The sequence below is a fragment of the Sylvia atricapilla genome, chromosome 12 (genome assembly GCF_009819655.1).
Source record: "Sylvia atricapilla isolate bSylAtr1 chromosome 12, bSylAtr1.pri, whole genome shotgun sequence".
In the NCBI taxonomy this organism is placed as follows: Eukaryota; Metazoa; Chordata; class Aves; order Passeriformes; family Sylviidae; genus Sylvia; species Sylvia atricapilla.
The window spans coordinates 9,189,540-9,202,734 of record NC_089151.1 but is presented as its reverse complement, the minus strand read 5'-3'; positions in this window follow the sequence as shown (position 1 = coordinate 9,202,734).

Genomic DNA, 13,195 nt, shown 5'->3' with positions numbered 1-13,195 from the left:
CCTTGTGTTAGTTTTAACTCTGAATCTCTGACCCAGAGAAGACCTAATGAATGAACTGTTCATCACCATCATCTTCCTGGTGAGTACCAGGGCATGATTTGTGCCTGCTAAATCCTTCATCCCTCTGTTCCCTAGGAGGACCCCACTGTCAATTTTCTCCATATGTATTTTGTCTCTCCAGCAGGATGAAGAACCCTTGTAAAGTGCCATGCCTGTCTCTAGTGAGGCCAAGACAATGTCAAATCAGGTTATTTGCCAAGCCTGTTGTTGCCTGGGGGATCTTACATCTCTTTCCTGTTCACCTGCTCTCTCCTCCTATCTGCAAAATAACCCCAGATTACAACCTAGACCAGTGAGTCAGTTAAGACAGTTTAGATCAGAACGGACATTGGAAGGTCTGTGGTCCAACCCCACTAAAGTTAGAAGTTGCTCAGTCAGACCTGGTTGCTCAGTGCCTTGTTGGGGAAAGCTTTGAATATTTCCAGGATAGAGATTGCACTATCAACATTTGATTGTCCTGTTCAATATTTTACCACCTTTGTTGTTGGGAATTGTAGGGTATTTGCTTTCCTAGTTGCATTGTCCATATTGCAGCTTATCTACTGCCTCTAGGTTTGGTGGTTTGGCTTTTTTCACTGCACAGGTCTGACAGGAGTCTGGTTCAGTGCGTTAAAATATCAATACTCACTCTGCAGGCTGAGACTGAAGTGCCTTCAGTATTTTGTGACCACAGAAAAGTGGAGGGAATGGGTTTCCTGGTCTGGCCAGAGGAGTGGCAATACCCCCAGGGCTCTCTTCAGCAGCATTACTCTACATGAGCTGGTACTTTCCCAGTTCTGTTATCCTGGCAATGTGGGCATTCCAAAGAAAGGATAATGTGGTTCTGTGATCTTCTGCAGCTGACTTTTGCTAGAAAAAAGTTCAGTGATCCATGTTCACCTCTCTGAAAATGCTGGCTTTGGCTACATCTTCTCATCTCAAAAGCAGATAAGGAGGAGAACAAAAACCAAAGAGCATTTTAAAAAAAACAAGGGGCATTGGAGTGTTCTGGGCAAAAGGTCATAAGATTGGTGTCAAGTGAAATGCTGCCCTTCCCATCACCAGGATCAAAGTCACAGTGTTCATGCTGATCATTCCGGCATCCCATATTGCATTATGCTGAACTAATTTGCTCTGCACGGGAGAGCTCCTAACTAGGTCAGCAGCCTGAGCCTCCATCAGGGGAGCTCCAGTGTGTGTTTTAAATAACCTCCTTTCCTGCCCAGGAGGGACGAGCTAATTGCCTACCCCGTGCAGGACAGAAAGGGAAGTGTGTTTCCACAACCGATGCTTAGAAAATATCCTACATTCTGCCCACGAGGGATGTCAAAGTGGAGGATCTCAATAGCAGAATTGGAGGTTTAGTCATCAACTGCAGGTCCTCAGGGCAAGGCTGTGTGCTTCTAATCCACGTTGTCATTCAGTTCTCTGTATCCAGGAAGGCAACTGTGAATTATTGTTCCAAAACAATCAGCTGTGAGAGTCAACAGATACCGGCTTTGTTACGAGTGGAATCCACTCAAGCATTATAACCTTGACCTGCAGCATGTGACAGGAGCAGCAATAAAACCACTCTCCCCCTGGGCCCTCTGCACAGCCACGCTCTGCCCACCATGGTGGCCCCTGAAGGCTTCAGCCCCATTGCCCCTGCTGCTGCTCAGGCCAGCCCAGAGCTTGGCCTGGTGAGCCAGTGGGGTACTTATCATCAGAGACCACCCTGCCTCTCTTCTGTCCCCTGCAAGGCATTCGGTGTTCTCTCCCTGCTGCCCTCTGGGGAACAGCCGCAGTGACCAGAGCAGGTCCACCAGGGAAGCCTCATGCAGCTCCCTGCTCAGCTCAGTTGGGATAGAGTAGATTGGTTTTTCCATATAGAGCTCTGGCTGCAGCTAAGAAGGGTTCTTCATCCTGCCACAACAAAGGCTCTATGTCAGGGATTCATTTTTCCTTCTTCAGGGCTCCTCAGCCTCCTTTGGTCCACAGTTGTATCCCTGCAGAACAGGCTCCTGAGGCCTGCTGGTACTTGCCAGGAACAATGGAAAATTATGCCTTCAGAACCCAAATGAAGATTTCAAGTTTACCAACAAGGCAAACCCCAGAATTATGGTTTTCTTATTTTATAGTATTTGTGAGTACTGCAGTCAGGGTGATGTATTTTAAACTCACCTGTGAGTGTGGCAGAACTGACTCTACAAGTCTGAACTCAGGTACATTTATTATGCAATTAAAATACAAACTTACTGCTTCTGCTTTTTGCTTTGATGCCTAGCAAAGCAAAAGATGCCTTTTAAGGTCTTTTAAGATCTTTTAAGATGCCAGAACATGTTCATTGAGAACTTCTGCTTCTTAAATGAAGAGAAGGGTAGCCTCTTTTAAAAAGGAGCCACCTCTTATGTATTACCTGAATTGAAATAACTTCAGTAAAATAGTCTTGGTACCTCCTTTGATTGTTCAGCCTTCACTTTTTTGGCAGCACTTCTGCCTTTGAGCACTTAAATCCAGCCACATCTTGGCCAGACCACTCTATTTAAAATGTCTACAGAGCATTAGGATACATTGCAAGTCCAATGATTGCCTAAAGTCTTAGCTTTATAAGGGCCCTTAGGGAGCTGTCAAGCTGTTGCAGATGTAGTGGTTTAAATTAACCTGTTTTATTTGTGAAATACAGATATTTGTGGGCAGGCCAGCAGCCAACACATCCCTGCTGACTGACAGCTCCTGGGGTCAGGCTAAGCTCCTTGTCACTGCGGGCACTTGGGGAGGGGATGGTGTGTGAGAGTCTTCTAGCAGAAGAGGTTACAAGGTGGAACCAGCACTGGAGGCTCCAGGGCAAAATATCTGACTTCTATGGCTCTTATGTAAGCCATGAAGGTGGAAGAAAGCTCCTGGCTAGAGAGAAGTGAGGAAGCAAAAAAAGGAGCACAAATTTTGTTGCTATTGTTGGCTGGCTCCTGCCTTCTGCCAGAGCCTGGAAAGCTGCATGGATCCGCTGTCCAGGAAGTTTCCTTTGACATTCCTGGGGGCAAGCCCTTAAGGCCAGAACAAAACCTGAGTTGTTTGATGTGCAGCTCAGGGAGATTCTGAGAGATTCTGCTCTGGGCTGGGAAGGAAAACATCTCACAGGTGTTCTGCCTCTTGCATGAATGTGCCCTTCTGCTCCATATGGGCACCCACGTTACACAGCTTGGCTCAGAAAGGAGGATCTACAAGTATATTGATTTACAGGAGCAGAGCAGGCAGCCCTCATGAACTTTTTGCAAAGGAGGCAGAATGGGTTTTGTTTTCCAGGCCAATTTTTTCTGGTTGCATTCATTTCTTGGAAACACTGTCAACAGCTCTGCTTTGTTTTACATCTACACCGCAGCAAGCTGGAAACAAGGGAAAGGAGGGGAATCCTGAGCCAGGCAACAACCATGCACAGGCAGCATGGCCCTGCTCCACAACCAGCATCACTGCCAGCTGGGAAAACTGCTCTGGAAGCTGACAGGGCTATTTACTTAAGATATTTACCCAGCAGGTGAATTTCCATGTCTCAGTCTCACTGGAGGTGAAGGGGCTGGGAAAATACCTGCAGGAACCACCTTTAGGGATGGGGACACAGCTGCAGGGGCTGTGCCTGTGGCCAGGCTGTTGGGGCAGAGCCCAGCTCTGCTGTTGTTGTGCTGGTGGTGGTGGTGGTGTTGGGGCAGAGCCCAGCTCTGCCCAGGGTAGAGGCAGGATGGGCGATGTTAGAACAGGGCCAGCTCAGGAGGGGCTCTGCTCAGTGAGAGAGCTGGGAATGCAAACTGGGAATTAAGTTCGGCAGGGCTTGTGGGCATGGAAAGTCACTGCTGGTGATGAACTCTGGATTCTGTATTGGAAAAATTTCCAAATTTGAGTTGTGCTTTTGTAACCCACTGAACCTTTTGCTGGAGTTAAAGGCAAACTTTAACCAGAGGACAAGGAAAGGACAGGATGAAATTGTTCCTATAATGGCAAATAAATAGAAAACCAGGACAGCTGCATTTTTTTAATGCGACCACAGGCAGTTTTAGGCCTAAAACATTCATTCTTTTCGAGAGCCAGCCCAGTGGAGCAAACCTCATTTGCAACTTGGCATTAATACCCGAGTTATCCAGCATTACCGTAACTCGGAGTCAGCAGAGGTCTCAGAGGCACAGAGGGCTTTCAAAGCTAATAAACCAACCAATAGATCTTTCTACTGAAAAAGCCAGGGAATTTGTATGCCAGAAAAAAAAAATCTTTGGTATTTTCCTGGGGTAATAAATGGACTTTTCATTTTAAACATTATGATCTAGCAAAACCAAGCAAATGGCAAAGTGGTGGATGCTGAGTGCAGGTGCCCCAGTGGCTGCAGTGCCCTGCTCTATGCCAGGTTCATCCCACCCCTCATCCAGGCATCCTGCTTGGGACCAACGGGGACACAGGGGCTGCCAGGCCTTGTCCAGCTGGGAGGAACAGGGGTGTGTGTGATGGACACTGTGACAGTGAGAGATCTTTGTCTTCCCAAGCTGCAAAAAAGATGGATGAGTCAAGTTGCACAAGGTCAACATAGCAGTGTTGTTTCTAAGCAAACCTGAATTGGTGGAAAGTTTACGCCATGTGAATACCTCATGCTGTGCAGCTGAGTTTTCTTTTGCTTCTTTTTTTTTTTTTTTCTAATCTGGTTGCTGGGATGCCAGGGGTGGATTTACTCTTTTATCAAACCACAGCCTGGGAAAAGGAGCAGCACTGGCAGATGCTGACGTGTCGTGGCTCGGGGCTGGAGGGGTCTCACAGCTGATGGTGCCGAACAGCTCTGAGGGTGGGACATGCTGTGGGCTCACTGCCACGAGGGGGTGAGTGACAGCCCTGCCTGGAGCTGGCAGCCCTCAGCAGGGCGTGTGGGGTGCCTGCCTGGGACTGGGGCAGTGCAGATGGGAGAGGTTTGGCAGGCTCTGACTCTGCAAGTAGAAAATCCGAGGGAAGGGAAACTGGATACGCAGGGTATCCACTCCTCAGCAGTTTTCCCACAGCTGCTTGGGAAGGACGGTGTCAGCATGGCCAGGAGGGCAGAGCCAGTCCTGAGCACTGTTTTGGGAGCAGGATTCCAAGCTCAGAGATTGCAACTGAAGTTTTCCCTTAGCCCTTTCCAGCACCTGTTTGCCAAACTCCCTTTGAAGTTGCTGAAGCAGCTTTCCTGTAAATGCTGCTCTTGTCACAGAATCTCTGCCCAGGAAATCAGGGTGATAATAAACAGCAAGACACATGAGCAGTGTGAGAGAAGGGTGGCATTTCATGTGAATGAGTTACAGGTGACGGGCACTGCCTGAAGTACCATACTCGCAAAAACATCTTTCATGTCCCATGTTACACCTTCATGAAGCTTGAGCAAGAGATTTCTCAGGAGGATGAATAACTGGCATTGTTTTTGCTGGCTGGAGTACAACTAGGATGGCTTGGGGCAGCACGTTAAACATGCAGGATGCCACCTCTGCAGTATATTGACCTGATCAAATGTGTAGTAGTAAACTTTTCTCCTCTGAAAAGAAAATCTTTAAAATCCTTCTTCTGTTTTACATTGATGGAAAATAAGACCTTTAGAAAAGTTTCACTAAAAGCAGAGGCAGAGAGCAGCATTCCATCAGGGGCTTACAGCAGAGCCTCAGACATTGCAGTGAATGCTGTAACCTTTGCCATTTTATGGTGGATTTCTTGTCCCCTTTTGGGCTAGTGCTCCATCTCAAGGCTGGGAGAAATTTCAGGATTGGGTTGCACCAGAACTGATTTCTTCCTCTGCATAATTCTAAGTTTGGTGAACTGATGTTTATAAGAAACAGAAGAGGTTTCCAGGCCATGTTGGCTCTGCAGCATCCACTTGTACTGATTTATAGTGAGGATGACAGTCCTCCTGATGTTGATATCAGTTCTCATTCATGAAAACATAAATATTTATATAAATATGTTTTCAGGGAGTTGGAGAAGCAAGAGCCTGAGAAAAAAATCGAGTTATATAAACAAATATTATCTGTCTGATGTAACACTCGACATACCTCATCTACTGAGTAATCTGGATATGACATAACAGGGGAGCTGGATGAGAGCGGGCCAAGTGACTTGTTCTCATCCTGAAACAAAGGAAAATACATCAAAGGGAGGTAGAATTGCCCATTCCCAGGCTTCCCTGTGACCTTCCTTGTGCTCTGTTACGTCCATTTCCACCAAAAATTTCCTCTTCCTTTAAACAATGTAGTGAATATCCCTCTGTTCTTCTGGGGAAAGGCTCATTGCAGAGAAATGGCTGCAGCCCTGCTGGAGCAAATCCCCGTTTGCAAGTGGAGCATGTGACACTTTCCCAGAGTTAGGGCAGGAAAACTGTGGGAATTTAAAAGCAATCCCACAGCTAAAACAGTAAAGTCTGGCTCTGGTCAAATGTCATCACAGATGAACCACCTTTGTCCCTTCCCTCATGTGTGGTTCCAATAGCCTTTGAATGCTGCACTGAGAAGGGAAGCAGAAATGCACAGGATAAAAGTGTTTGTTCTGTTAGGTAGGGGCTGAATGACTTGGTAAAAGAATTAATACTAGTTCAATACTAAGCATTTTTAATACTGAAATATAATTTTCATATTCCTCTGATTCCCTAACACTCCGATTTGTCGGGATGATATTTTACTAATTATCTCCTGGTTTGAAGTTTATATGACACAGGGAAGACTCAGTCCGTTTGTATCATGACTTGAAACTCACCTGGATGTGTTGGGGTTTTTATCTCTTCTGACAGCTCTTACAGTAAAAAATAACAATATTCTCAATAAACAGTCCATCCTAGGAAACCTGACTCAAACCAAGACTGACTTAGAAATCCTTGCACAGGTAGGCAGCCCAGCTAGGATTCCATGTGTCCCAGGGATGGCAGTGCCTGGTTCAGCAAATAGGGCTGTCCAGCACAGGGGATTGAAGGAAAACCTGTAATAGGGCAGTAAAGATATAAGAGGCCAAAAGATGACAAGGCTGAAGAAAATGAACTATTTGAGGAAATTCCTTGGATTTAGGCTGGAGCATCTGAGCAGCCCTGCAGTGCTGAAAGCTCCTTAGAGGCTGCTTCCATGTCCAGTTCTGCTGCTGCTGAGGCAGAAACATGGACATGGACTGCATTTTTCTTGCTCTCCTTTGGATAAGAAATGCAGCACACACATGGAGGCAGAGGAGTGATATTATTACAGGGAGATGGGAAATAATGTTACTTTTAATTAAGGTGGACATTTTTTTAGGGATGTTTAACTGCCCTCCACCAATTCCACAAGGCCCTTGGATGAAGCTGATCCCTGCTGTGTTGTTAGTCTGGGAGGGGCAGATATTTTGGGAAGTAGCTGCTGGAAGGGCAGTGCTTTGCTGACATATAAAGATGGTGGGTTCAAAAAGACCTTTGTGGAAGGCACAGGTGCCTTTTTCTTCTCTCTGTTTTCAGCTATTGTGAACCTTAGTTACACCAAGAACCCCTCAGTGCAGGGCACAGATGAGCATCTTGTGCTGGGTTAGGAAGCACAGGATGGTATTTATGGCAGTCTCCTTGCCCAAGGTGGGAGTGCTGAGCCCCAGCCCTGGCCAGCTCAGCTCCTTACCTGACAGCAAATGTAAATATGCCCTGGTGCAAGCTGCTGCCTGTATTTCAGTGAATATTAAAGCAATCACTATTTATTTGTGTAAGGGACAGCCCCAAATCCAGCCTCCTGGCAGTACCTAATCCACTGCCAGAGCTGGGCTCTGCCCATTCTCTGAGCATTTTGTGGTTGATCCTGGGCAAGGCTGTCACCCAAGCAGATGCTATTGTGAGGGCTGTTGGCATGTGAACCACCACAGGACTGGACACGGACAGCCTGCAGCTCAGGGGAAGATGGATACACAATGGCATTACCCTGCCAAAAACCCATCCCTACAAGTGTTTGAGAAAACATCCCTTGGCAGGTGCATCCAGAAACATATGGGACTATTCTGTTAGCCAAAGCTTTGGTATTTTGCCTTAAAAATGGAGCATGCAATGCTTTTTTTGCAGCCTGCCAGAGGAGATGAGCACTGGTGTCTGCTTTGTGGGTGTAGGAGGCAGCTCTGCTGCCAGGATGCCAGGGCTGCCAGCACAGATCTTGCCAGCACAACAGAGTATGCCCTAAAAGAGGACTGAGTAAGGGGATGGATCAATAACCCAGCAAGACCCATATAGCCATTTTACAGAACTATAGAATCACCACAGAATCCTTGGATGGCTTGGATTGGAAGTGATCTTAAAGATCACCTAAGTACCAAAGCCCATCCTTGGGCAGGAACACCTTCCACTGGACGAGTTTACTCAAAGTCCCATCAAATTGGCCAAACACTTCCAGAGATGAGATATTCCCAGCCTGTGTCAGGGCCTCACCACCCTCACAGGGGAGAGTTTCTTTCTCGTGTCCAATCTAATCCTTCCCTCTGTCAGTTTGAAGCCTTTTCCCTTTATCTTGTCACTCCAGGCCCTTGTCTGAAGCCCTTCTCCAACTCTCTTATCTTAGACCATCTTTAGGAGCTGGAAGGGGCTCTAAGGTCTCCCTGGAGCCTTCCCTTCTCCAGGCTGCACAACCCCAACTCTCTCAGCCTGTCTCCATGGCAGAGGTGCTCCAGCCTCTGATCTTTGTTGTCTCCTCTGGATGGGCTCCAGCAGCTCCACATCCTTCTTGAGGACTGGGGGCCCCACTGCCTGCAGGGACTTTGCAACCAAATGTCTCCAGCACCTATTGCTAAATTATCTCCCCAGCCCCTGAATTTCCTAGCAACGAGATTAGTCCCAGCAACACACAGGGAGTGAATTGTTGGCCAGCCCAGCTGGCCTGGCTCAGGGGCCCCACAGGTGCCTGGTGCTTGTCACCAGCCTTTGTGACCTCTCCCAGTGCCACTCTACCTGTCCCCAAGCCAAGAGTCCTCCAGCCTGCTGGTTCTTTGGGACCAAACACGCCTGCTCCTCCCGGGAGTGGCTGTTGGGAGACTTGTCTCTCTGCTGCAATCAAATTCTTGATGTCCTTGATGTTTACAATGGGCCATTAAGGTGTGCCCTGGAATGCTATAAAACAAACAGCTCAGGAGTTTTTTTTACAAGTTGGGTACTAACAGGTGGGAACGCTCCACAGCCATAAAGGATATCTAGCAGGACAGGAGCACTGACCTGGTAGTCTGTCTGCTGGAATGGTTTTCAGATATAGAACAGGCTCCTGGAATTACTTGCCATAATCCTGGAGGCAAAAGTGAAGCAGTAAATCTGCTGTGACTCAGAGTGTGCACCTGGCAGAGCTGGCACTTCCAAAGACAGAAGGGAAGACAACTTTAAAAAAAGGTGGTACATTAATTAAGATCTCTTTAAAGCAATATTTAAAGAACATTATGCTGCGAGGACTGGTTGGAAACAGGTTTGCAACCCTCCCTGTGGTGGCCGTGTGTCCGTCCCACAGCAGCACAGCTCCCTCTCCTGACTGCAGAGTTCAGTATTCCCAAGATGAGGGGTTATTGGGCAGTGTAAATGTCCTTTAAAGCACGAAAGGATCCATCCCTGCCTGTGGGGACGTGCTAGATTCAGACATTTTAAATCTATAATAATTGCCGGTTCTCTGTTGAAGTGCAGGGCCCAGTGGGACCTCCCCTATCTCTATTGCCTTCTCCAATTCTCATTTAGAGAAAATCTGTTTTCCAGCGTGAGGGCTGCTGCCTAAGGAGTGGTTAGTGGGTAGGAGCATCTGCTGGCAGCGCCTCGGTGTGATAAGTTTGTGGCCTTGGCACAGCCTGTGGCTGGGTGCCCGCCCTCCCTGCTGCCATCCCGTGTCCCAGGGCTCTGCAGGGACATCAGCAGTGCAGGTGCCATGCAAACACACCGTGCCCAAACTGCTGATACACCCGGGTGTCAGTCTGCAATGCTCTGACCTTTTGCCCCCGTGAGATTGTTTTGACATCTTCATTGTCCACCTTCCTCAACTGTTAACAGCTCAGATTATCCCCAGATATTTGGTGTTGCTGCTTGTACAAGGGCTTGACAAGTCCTGTCTGTGTTGCCCAAGCAGGTTTAACTCACCAGCTTGTCTGTGCATAGCTTTGGACAGGAGTATTCCCTTTGAAAACAAGATTGGTTTCTCACACTGCAAACTGTGTGGTCAGCTCCATCCCCAAGTGCAGCAGGCAGGTGGGACCCTGGATCTGTGCCAGACTTTGAGAAGGTCACAGAACCGACAGAGGAATAGAAAGGTGGGCACTGTGAGTAGATGAAGACACAACTGTCCCGTGCTCATCAGCCCTGCTGCATTCCCTGCACTGCCGGGGAGCCACGTGTGCCAAAGCCCAGCTGGGAAAACACCCAAAGCTCCCACACTGGATGGGCCAAGGAACTGCCCCAGGCATGGGGCCAAGGGTTCCTGGGGAGCTCCAGCTCACAGACACAGCCCCAGATACTGCAGACAGATGAGACTCCTGTCAGAGCCCCACAGTGACCCTCCTGCTGGGTTCCCATTCTCCAGAGCACTGCTGGCACTGGCTCCAAGGGGGGCTTCTTCTGGGAGGGGCTGAGCCACCAGAAAACCTCACTCTGCTGGAGCCCAGAGCCTCCCTGCAGCCTCAGCATCAGGCACTAGATGTCCTTGCATGCCATGCTGTAGATGTGCAGCCTCCAGTGCTGCACAGGCTGCTGGTGGGACATTTCCATGAGGGTGACAACCACTGGATGAAGGTGCCCCTTTTCCAGCTCTGGCTTTGTGGGACAGAAGGAAAGTTATGGAGCAAAGGCACTTGCTTCACTTCCCATCTTCATGCTCCCCTGGGAATGCTGGATCAGGAGCTGCCTTGCTTTTGGACATCATTTTCCATGACATCCCAGCAAGATCACATCCATAAGCAGCTCAAAGTCACTTCTTGGTGATCTCATTAAATTATTTCAAGAGCAACCCTTTGTTGTTGGAAATCGATATCTGCCTTGAGGGCCTGTTGATGTCTCAGTGAAACCCATTAAATTACATGAGTTTGATCCCAAAGTGGCAAACACAGCAGCATTTTAAAATAGCTCCACAGCCAGGAAACCCAATAACATGCCCATGAAGTGATTTTGTGTGTCTGTATGTGTCCAGCACTGAGTGTCCCAAACTCTTGGTGAATAACTACAGGAGCAGTGTAAGATATAAATAATTTCCCCAGGTCTGTCACTTTGAGGGCAGCAAATAAGGACAAATAAAATGCTGGAGGAAAAATGAACATGCCCGGTGCTTGAGCAGTAAAGAGCAGCTCTGAGTGTGCTGCTAAACTGATGGTCTGCACCTAAAGGCCAGCTCTCTGCTGGGGCTGCAGTGAGTATCCTTTGGAGCTCTCTCCCCGTGGCTGTCACAGTGTTTGTCCCCAGTCTCATTTACCACTCGTGCCTGTGGCAGAGATCCCGTGCCCTGCCCTGGGGATGGCATCCAGGAGCCCGGCCACCAGCAAACCCCGAAACTTCTGCTCCTGGGTGTCCCCTGAGGGCAAACCAGCGGCACCCAGCAGCTGCTCCTGCAGCCCCCAGTGCCAGCAGAGCATCCCAGCCTTCCCCCTCTCCCATCCCAGCCTTCCTCCTCTCCCATCCCAGCCTACCCCCTCTCCCATCCCAGCCTACCCCCTCTCCCATCCCAGCCTTCCCCCTCTCCCATCCCAGCCTACCCCCTCTCCCATCCCAGCCTTCCCCCTCTCCCATCCCAGCCTTCCTCCTCTCCCATCCCAGCCTTCCCCCTCTCCCATCCCAGCCTTCCTCCTCTCCCATCCCAGCCTTCCCCCTCTCCCATCCCAGCCTTCCTCCTCTCCCATCCCAGCCTTCCCCCTCTCCCATCCCAGCCTTCCTCCTCTCCCATCCCAGCCTTCCCCCTCTCCCATCCCAGCCTTCCCCCTCTCCCATCCCAGCCTTCCCCCTCTCCCATCCCAGCCTTCCCCCTCTCCCATCCCAGCCTTCCCCCTCTCCCATCCCAGCCTTCCCCCTCTCCCATCCCAGCCTTCCCCCTCTCCCATCCCAGCCTTCCCCCTCTCCCATCCCAGCCTTCCTCCGGTCCCACTCTCGGCTCCAGTGAGGAGCTGGGCTGTGTGAAACCAGCCTGGCTTGTGGGATCAGTCCCTCTGGGCACGGGTTCTGTGCCAAAATCGCTCCTGCCCTGCGGTTTCAGCATCACTTTGAGGACAGAGAGCGATGCCGCAGGCAAAGGAATCCTCCGGCAAGCTCTGAGCCCTCCTGAACAGCCTCCAGGTGTTCACAGCTGTAGCCGCAGGCTAAACATGCTAAGAATAAGAAATGTTTGTATTTTATCTACCTAAACTGTCCATCCCCCAGGGATGAGGCAGCTCCTGGCCGGTGTCCTGCCCATGCCCTGGTTGCTCCCTGTGCCTCTCCCCGTGCCTGGGCTTTGCCACCGTGCCTGTGCTGGGAACCCCAGAGGGAGTCCCACTTCCTTTGAAAGCTGTCAGATTTTACTTACTGAGAACTAATTAACTGTATTTATTGTCAGAAATAAACTGGGGAGATCTTCTTTCCTCTCACAAATGCAGTCAGAGATGATATCTGCCGAGCAAAGAAGGAAATTACTTTAGAAATTAATTACAAAGGGTATACACAATGGGAAAAGTGCCAGTCCCTCTCTCCCCACTCTTGTTATGAAGAAGCTTGATAGCGCTGTTCTCAACACATTCTCAGACACATTTTGATTATTAAGACAGTGCAAATTATCGTTTTTATGTTGTAATTGGGGAGGTCAGTCATGAAGAGACAATATTTTATTTAGCTGCAATAACTTAAACTTTTTTTTAATTGGTGGTCATGCTCACACACAGGCTTAGAGACCTGAAAGTCTGTAATTCTCCATTTCCATGTTTTTCACACTGTTATATATGATCTGAAATGAGGTGTACTGGGCACAAGAAACAAAATGTAATTTTGAAAGGTCATCAGAAGTGGATAACATTGTTCCAGGATCCTCAATAGTTCTGACCTCAGCTGCATATTGAAGGCAAAAATATTTTGGTCTGCTTTACCTGAACATCATTGTAAGAGATAAACATGCAAGAAAAACATTACTGTAGATCTTCCCTACAAATCCACAATCACAAGGTCTGTGAGTCAGTGGCCTTTAACTTCAATCAAGTGTGTGTTAGTTTGGGTGTTAAA